The sequence below is a fragment of the Gymnogyps californianus genome, unplaced genomic scaffold (assembly GCF_018139145.2).
Source record: "Gymnogyps californianus isolate 813 unplaced genomic scaffold, ASM1813914v2 HiC_scaffold_494, whole genome shotgun sequence".
NCBI classification, from domain to species: domain Eukaryota; kingdom Metazoa; phylum Chordata; class Aves; order Accipitriformes; family Cathartidae; genus Gymnogyps; species Gymnogyps californianus.
Genome location: NW_026114394.1, coordinates 1 through 8,069, shown reverse-complemented (window position 1 = coordinate 8,069; position 8,069 = coordinate 1). Strand labels below are relative to the sequence as shown.

At 52.6% G+C, this 8,069-nt stretch overlaps 1 long non-coding RNA gene across 1 annotated transcript; it reads right to left on the bottom strand.

Moving 5' to 3' along the window:
- Positions 1-6,676: 6,676 nt before the first annotated feature.
- LOC127028943 (uncharacterized) lies at positions 6,677-8,062 on the bottom strand. Its single transcript, XR_007768102.1, has 3 exons — positions 7,770-8,062; positions 7,222-7,334; positions 6,677-6,960 (listed from the first exon to the last, which is right to left on the bottom strand). It is a non-coding gene; the product is annotated as an uncharacterized LOC127028943 (long non-coding RNA).
- Positions 8,063-8,069: the final 7 nt, after the last annotated feature.

The window sequence follows — 8,069 nt, the reverse complement described above, 5'->3', positions numbered from 1 at the left end:
ATGGCTCGAGGATGAATCCTGGTTCATTCATGGGTACCCGGGCGTGTTTGGGATTTTTGAACCTGCTGTGTATTACTGTCCATTTGTCAACATTAAATTTTGTTCACCATATGTCAGGCCATTTGCAGAGCAATTCCAAATCCTTATGAAATCTGTCTGCAGCTGTCTTGGGACTCAGCATTTCACTTTCTCCATCAACACTCCATGGAAGTTATCTACATAGCAGAAAACAACGACGACTTGTCCCCTCCAAGACCAATTTTAATACTTGGCCCAGCTGGAAGAGGTCCTTCAGTATCGTGCTGTCTTCTGTTTTGTGAACCGTTACCTTCTCTAGTCTTTTAACTGGGATCCTCACTACCGAGTGTGGTGCAGAAGCTTTGCAGAAAGTGAAACTTTTTCAAAGTCATATATTCTGTGCTATTATGTGAGCTGTTCGTCTGTCTCAGTAGTGCTAGCAGGGATGTAATTTCCTGTTTGTCTTTTATTTAAACCTGTTCCTGAGGTTTTGTTTAAGCTCTACCAAAAGAAATATGTTCCAAATCACAGCAAATGGCTTTTCTAAAAGTGTTAATTATAAGTACTAGCATCTGAATTAAACTACACATATATGTGTCTGTGGCTGAAGAGATGAATTAGAAGCAGAAATACAGAGTTTTCTTTTAGGTAGATTGTGAGAATAAATCAAAATTGCTGGCAGCAAAATATTGTCCTTGTTAATAGAAATTCTGTTTAAAAATACTGTAGTCTTCTTCAGGAATCTTAAACATCACAGGTGACCATGGATAGTCCTGCTCCCAAAGAAAGAAAGGGCAGGTTCTCCACTCCTTTCAAAAGAAGTCTTCACTGAATAGTATTTTAGAGAACTGTTTGAGGGAAGATGGTACTAGATGAAAGACAAAATGGTGCAGGCCTGTGGCTTCCCTGAAACTCTTAGATTCTTGGTGTTTTGAAGAGTGGACTTGCCATTTGTTCCAGTCATCTGCAAGCTTTTCTGTGTGCTTGAATACACTGTCGTATCAGGAAAGACTGATCTTCTCAACCTCTCCACATGTTATATGTATACCCCTCCCCCTGGTAAAATTGTAATCTCCCTTTTCCCCACGTTTCATCCCAAGCTGTTACTTTGGAATTAAAATGGAGTGAAAAAATACAGGATGATGATTAGGAAAAGAAAGTCAGAGAAAACCTTTTTGGGCACCAGTTTCCATTGCCATCTCAAGTCTTACTTCCAGTGTGTCTCAGTTTATTGTCAAATCGATGAATTCCAGGCAAACGGAATGTTCCATTGTACCGTCATTTAAATTTCCCTTAAGCTATATATTTGATGACCAGGAAAAGACAGTCAGAGAAAACCTTTTTGGGCACCAGTTTCCCGTAGTGAACAACTCTCCGCAAATCTCTGAAAGTGAGATTTGTGCTTCTGCCATATCCAGGGCATTTTCTGTGCAAACTGTGCCTTTGCTTTTGAGCTTCCTAACATGGCTTCTTAGGCAGGAAAGATTACTGATGGCTTCTTCTCATCTGTCACGCTTCAGCTAGGTCAGGTCCAGACAACTTGTGCTTGCAATCAAACACGTTCACGCCACAGAAGAGTGGCTAGTTTCTAAGTTCAAGGAATATGGGAATGATTGCATTTTTCATCTGCACGAGTGCCAGTGCTGGTGCCAGCCAGAGTGCTACCCGTGCGAGCACGGGAGGAGCAGACGGCCCACTGTGACGTCAGCGAGTGCTGGATTGTGCCGTCAGCGAGCGATGGACTGTGACCTCACGTCCCTCGCCGCTTATCTTCGGGCGCCGGCAGAGCCTGGGCCAGCCTGGCTCGTGCCTGGACTCCTGCCGAGCGTGCCTGCGAGGTCTGGAGGGTGGAGCGAGGCTTCTCCCGGTGCTGGGTGGTGCTTTGGGGGCTGCCGTCGGCAGCTCTCGGTGCCCGTCCCGGAGCCATCCCCTGTGTTTCCCCGGCCCTGCCTGGCTCGGGCAGCCGGGCACCGCGGGGCGCGCTTGCAGCAGCGGAGGTGAGCTGTGCGGGGAAACGTCCCCCCGGGGCGGCCGTGGGGCGGGCGATGGGGCTCGGGGAGCCGGGAGGGTGTCCTTCTCGAGGGGCCTGGGCATTTCTTCCTCCCTGCCTCCCTCTGCTCCCCGGGACAGCGAGTGACCATGGCCTCTCTGCCTTTTGCAGCGTGCGACACCCTTTGGCAGCGCCAGCGCCAGCGCCAGGGACGGGGAGCAGCTCCTCAGCTCATCCTCAGCTCTCCCCAACCCGCCGCGGAGCGCAAACATGGCCGCGGAGACAGAGTGGAGCTGCCCCATCTGCTGCGATGCTCGGAAGGGCGTTGCCTTCGTGCAGCCATGCCAACACCAGTTCTGCCTGGGCTGCATCCTGCGCTGGGCAAAAAGGACACCAAATTGCCCACTCTGCAGAACACGGATGCAGAAGGTCAAGTTTTCTGTGCGGGGAGCAGATGACTACCTGGTGTATGTCATCACGCCCCCCGCACAGCCATCGGTCGCCAGCAGCCAGGCAGGCAGAGCTCCCGGCCGCCTGGCCAACAGCAGCCGCCATCGCCCCGCGGCGTCCCCTCCGTCCTCTCCGCAGGGGATGCCGTTGCTGGAAGAGCAGGGGGCTGCGGGGACAGAGGCCAGGGCTGCCGTGGGTGGCCTCCTGCCCGAGGTCTGGGCATCGCTCTTCCGGCAAAACCAGCAGCTCCTCGACCCCGTGCTGCCCTGGCTGCGCCGGGAGCTGGACGTGCTGTACGAGGCACAGTGGTTGCTGGCAATGGCAGCAGAAAAGCTGATCCTGCACGCCCTGTGCTGCTACGGGCTGGACGGGGAGGCCGTGGTCCAGCGGATGCAGCCGAGCCTCGAGGAGCATGCAGCACCGCTGGTGCATGGCCTCATCAACGTCATCGTGCACCGGTGCAGCGAGGAGGCCCAGAGGCTGCTGCGCTCCTACACTGCCGGGGAGGAGGAGGACAGCCCTGCAGCCAGCTCCAGCCCCACCAGCCTGCAGGGGGGGACTCCCGCCCCCCACCCGGCCTCCTCCAGCAGCCCTGCAGCCTCCGACGGGGAGGAGGAAGCCGGCACGCTGGAGGCTGCCCTCCGCGGGGGTCCCGGCCGCCCTCCATCTGCGCCCGTCCCTGCAGAGCAGGAGCAGCCCCAGGAGGAGCCGGGGCAGGCGCCGGCGGCAGGTCCCTCTGCCCAGGGCTGCAGCCGCAGCCCCTCCGCTCCCGGCCGGGGCAGGGACCGCGTGTCCAGGGGGCCCCGGCGCCCCCCAAAGAGGAGGGCCCCCAGCCCCCAGGGCTCTGCCCAGCCCGCAAGAGGCCGCCCCGCCGGCGGCGCTAGCAGGGCTCCAGCAGCCTTGCATCAAGAAAAAGGGAATAAATTCCTATTTCCCTGACACAGTCTCTGGGTGCTGCTTTCTCCCCTGCTCCTGGTGCCTCTTCCCTTTCCCCCGCGCCCCACCGTGGGTAGCACCAGCCTGCTGGGGGGCACGGCCATGGGCCCCGGAGCCCCAGGCCCATGGCGGCGGCGCCTCCTCCCGCAGGAAATCCTGCTGCAGCCGCGCACCCGCAGCGCAGCAGATGCCGAGGGCAGAGCGGGCAGGAGGGGAAGCTGGTTTCTCTGCAGGTCCGATGGGGACCCAGCTGGGCATCATCCCCGTTCTCTGTTGGCAGCCCCCAGTGCCCCCGCCCGATCCCAGTGCCGTGAGGGGCATCCCGAGCTCTGCCCGGCCGAAGGAGCATCCTCAGAGCCCTGCACCCCGCCGTGAGGTGTCGGCGTGGGGACACCGAGGAGGGGTCCCCCCACCCTGCACGTGCCTGAGGGGTCTGGCAGGGGCTTCCTCTCCCAGCTGGGCGCAGCAGGCTGCACGCCTACGGCTGGCTACTCCTCCCGCAGGCGGGAGGGATGTGCAAAGAGGGGCCTGACAAAGCTCTTCTCCTGGGGACAGCTCGCCAGCGTGAAGCAGTGCTATTGTGACACCAAAATTCTGGTGGGGAGAAAGATCCTTGTGTCTCATTTTGCAAGCTGAGCTTCCTATCCCCTTTCAAATCCATTCAGCGTGATCCTTTGTCAACATCTCTTCATTTCCGTGATGGGAATTCGTCAGCCCTTTCAAAGCAGCTTCGCCTGAGAGAGAAAAGGTCTGGCTTGCCGTTCATTGTTGCATTGCAGTCCTTAGGAAACCACTTGCTTCAGTCCTTACCCACCTTACTGTCACAAAATTGCGGATGCAAGATGGAAGCTTTGCCAGCTGTGAAGGTGGCCCAAAGAGAAGGCAGTTAGGGGTAAAACAATGAGAATTATTATGGTGTTGGCAGATCTGGTACCAGGTGGCTGAAAAAAAGGACCGTAAAAGATCTGAAAATAGCTCAGCTGACAATCAGGGAGGGGAAGGTGCAAAGAAAGGAAGAGGTAGAAGCATCAAAGGAAGGAAAGGACTATGTACAGCAGTTGAAACTAGCATAAAAAAGAGTAAATGGATTAAACAATGAAAAGACAAATTTAGGCTGATATTTTAAAAAAAAATCTACTGAGCTTGAGTTCCGTTGTTGTCAACAAAAGGAGCTGGGATGAGCTATAACCTTGCCACCTCCAGCACTTGTCTCTGCACCCCACAGAGAGTGACGAAGCAGGAACCTCTCCAAGGTGGGTAGATGTTTGTCCTGCTGGAGGTGCCTGTGCCTGTGCCTGTGCCTGTGCCTGTGCCTGTGCCTGTGCCGGGGGGTTCGTGTATGTGCGTGCAGAGCTCAGTTGCAGTCGTCTTTGGAAGCAGTGAAGAAGCCAGGTGTGGAAAGGAGTGGCCGGCCAAGGAAGCGGCTGAATAATCCCATGAGTTCCCCTGTTTCTAATGCTTCTCGTGTTCAACAGCTGCTGACGGCACCAGTTCTTCAGCGCTCGCATCTGGCGTGCTAGTGTATGGGAGGAGCAAGTGTGACAGCCATGGTCCCTGCCGCAGATGTCCTGTGGATTTGTGACGGTGTAATTGCGGAGAACTTTCACAAGAGGGTGCAGAGAGCTCATCTTTCTACTGCTGGTTTCAGCAGCTGGCATGTCACATGGCAGTAGGACTCACGGCAGCGTGCTCCTTGGTAGATGTCTGATTGCTTCTCTCCCACAAAACCGCATTTTGAACACAGCTTTATAACACAGATTCCTTCCTCCTTGGGCTGTGTCTTGGCATTCAGAGGAGCCCAGCTACTTTCACAGGAGCTGTGAGAACATAGACACGCATACAGAATGTGCCTGTTAATAGATCTCATCCCAGCACGGTGCAGAGAAGCAGTTCCCGAGGTGAACTGGTGTTTACCCCCTGGGAAATGCTTTGTCAGCTTTCTGCCTGTGTCTCTGAGACACTTGGGTTCCGGAGAGGGGTGACCTGAAATCAAAAGGAAGGGATTGGTTCTGACAGAGGAAGGACTTTCTCAACGTCGTCCTCTATTTACACACGAACCCATCCTCACCCTCCCTCGGTGCCCTGAACTGCGTGGGAAACAACTCCTTGCTGTGTTTTGGGGAATGCAGGAACGATTGGTTTCAGCATAGGCAAGACCCGAGGGTCAGAGGTTCTTCCACAGCTCTCTTGATTCTGCTTTGCCGGCTGAGGAACGGATGGATGCTGCGGCTTCAACCTCTCTGTCCCAAGGAGCAGTTCAGCAGTCGACACAAACGCACACGGGCCTCATCACAGTTATCACGCTGGGGGTGCTGGTCGTGCTCACGAGAAATGCTGGACAAGGAGACGTTTGCGTGCAGTTAAACCCAACTCTGTCGCTTTGGGAATGTCTCCAGGCACCGTTCCAAATACGGATCGGGGTTGTGGGAAGCCTCCTGGTGTGAAGTGCCCCAGGTGCCCTCCTCTGTCCTTGGGACCGGCTGTTGCTTAAGCTGAGCAAGGAAAACCTGCGACCACGGCAGGGAGGGAAGAGGTGATGGCTAGATACTGCCTCCCCAAGACATGACTTAGGGATATATTTTCACAACGACCTCCTGCCCTTTCCCCACTGCGTGCCACACACAGGGCTGTCGCTTGCACCACCACCCTCCCATCACAGTGGGACAGGACAACCTCCTGACCCTGTCATTTGCATAGAAGAGGCTGGATGGCGAGGTAGTAGTAGTAAATTTAGCAGCAGACAGCAGCCGAGTAGTAAGCAGCAGATCTCTGAGGCTGGAGGAGTCACCCAGAATTACAGACCAAACAGGGAATCTCAAACACCCTGCTCCTGAGGACACTTCTGCAGTTTCTCCCATCTTGGCCACAAGCAGTGTCTCCTCTGGAGCAGCAGTCACAACAGGGACACAGACTCAGAAAGCACCGGCATCACCAGGCGGTGCCATAAATCACCCCCTATTGCCAGGCTGCAGGGCGTCACTGTTTCCATACTCTTAATTCCTTCCCAAGATACCTCCAGCTCACGGCGGGCGCCTTTGCCAAACCATCGCTGCCTCAGTCACCATCAGCTGCACGGTGGAAAAAACGAGAACGGGAACCACCCTGCTCCATCCCGCAGCTCGGATTTCCCAGATAAACATCAAAGCTTGCTGGAAAAAACGGTGAGCAAAGACTTTTCCAGGATAAAATGCAAAATTATGCATTCCATAAGCATTGCATTTCAGGTAGGAGGGGAGCGGGAGAGGCAGAAAAGTCCTGGCAACGGCAAAATATTCCAAAAAATACCAAGCTGTGAGTACTATTTAATTGTACAAAGTCAAAAATTTTTTTTTTTCAGTACAAAATGTCTCATCCGTCTAAAATGGACCTTTTTATAAGATTTGTCTTATAAACAGTGTTGATGCTAGGGCCGTACACTCCAGAGAGGCCCACAGTACCGTTTCAGACGATCGGGATCTCGGGAAACGGTTTCTGCACGCCCGTGCTTTTCTCTTGGTCGCACAGCAGAGGGAAGCACAAGGCCCGTGGTGTGATGAACATGCCCTTCCCTCGTCCTTGAGAAACCACTGTGAAAACAGAAGAGAGATCAGTTTATTAAGGACAGAACGTTCTTCCACCGTACCACGTAGAGCCCACGAAAATGGGTGGCAAAATCAAGTATGTGAGGCAGAACATGTGTGTCATAAATGTACAGCAAATTTGAATCACTGGCAGTTAGTAAGGTCGTCGGGTTTTGGCTCGGGATTTTTTTTGTCCCTGTAGCGCTGTGTCGTAGGTGGTAGTTTAATTGCATGTAGCGTGAGCGATCGGATGCTGAGAGAGAATACCTGGTAAAGGAGTTGCGGTCTGCAATAATTTCGTCCTTTACTCCAACGCTGTTAGGATTTCCTCGCGTCTCACTGCTGAGGAAACTGGTAATTACAAGTTCCTCTGAATCCACCTGTACAAAGCCATTGAATGCAGTCTTTTATACATAGGAACCTAGTAAATAAACTCAGCTATCTGCAGATATCGCTAACATGACGCAAGAGGAGTAATACTCCTTGGGCAGTTTTCCATTCCTCATACTGGAAGGGAAGTTTATGCTTGGAGTATTGTCAAAGTGCAAAATGATATAAAAGTTCAGGAAAATAATTTTTTGTATCAAAATGGAAGCTCCAGGTACAGTGAGGTAATCTTATTTCAAACAACAGGGTTGACACTAGTAAGACCAGTCAGGAGAAATAGAACGAGCATGATGGAAGTAGGACAAAAAACAGCTTTTCTGGCAAGAACAGTTTTTTCGCATCCAAAAGCGTTCCCATCCAAAATCACCATTAGAAGTTAAAACATGAAGAAATACTTGTCAGCTGAAAATACGGTGAAGTAGACTTACCCCAGCGTAAACGAGGAAACTAATTCTGAACACTTCACTGCAATGTTAGCCTTTCTATGGTTTTGTTTCAGACCCACTTCACGGTACCTATAACAACACCTTTAAAGGAAAAAAGTATTCCGCTTGAGAATGTCTGAGCAAGATTCTTCAGCAATTTCAAATTCTGATTACTATTTGTAAATAGAAAGTGTCTTGAAGTCGACTCTTTCTTACGAAACCTTTTCGTTTCAATGAGTCAAGAATGACCATTGAATGACTAAAATCAATGACCTGAATCCCTCTCCAAATTCCTGTTTTCTT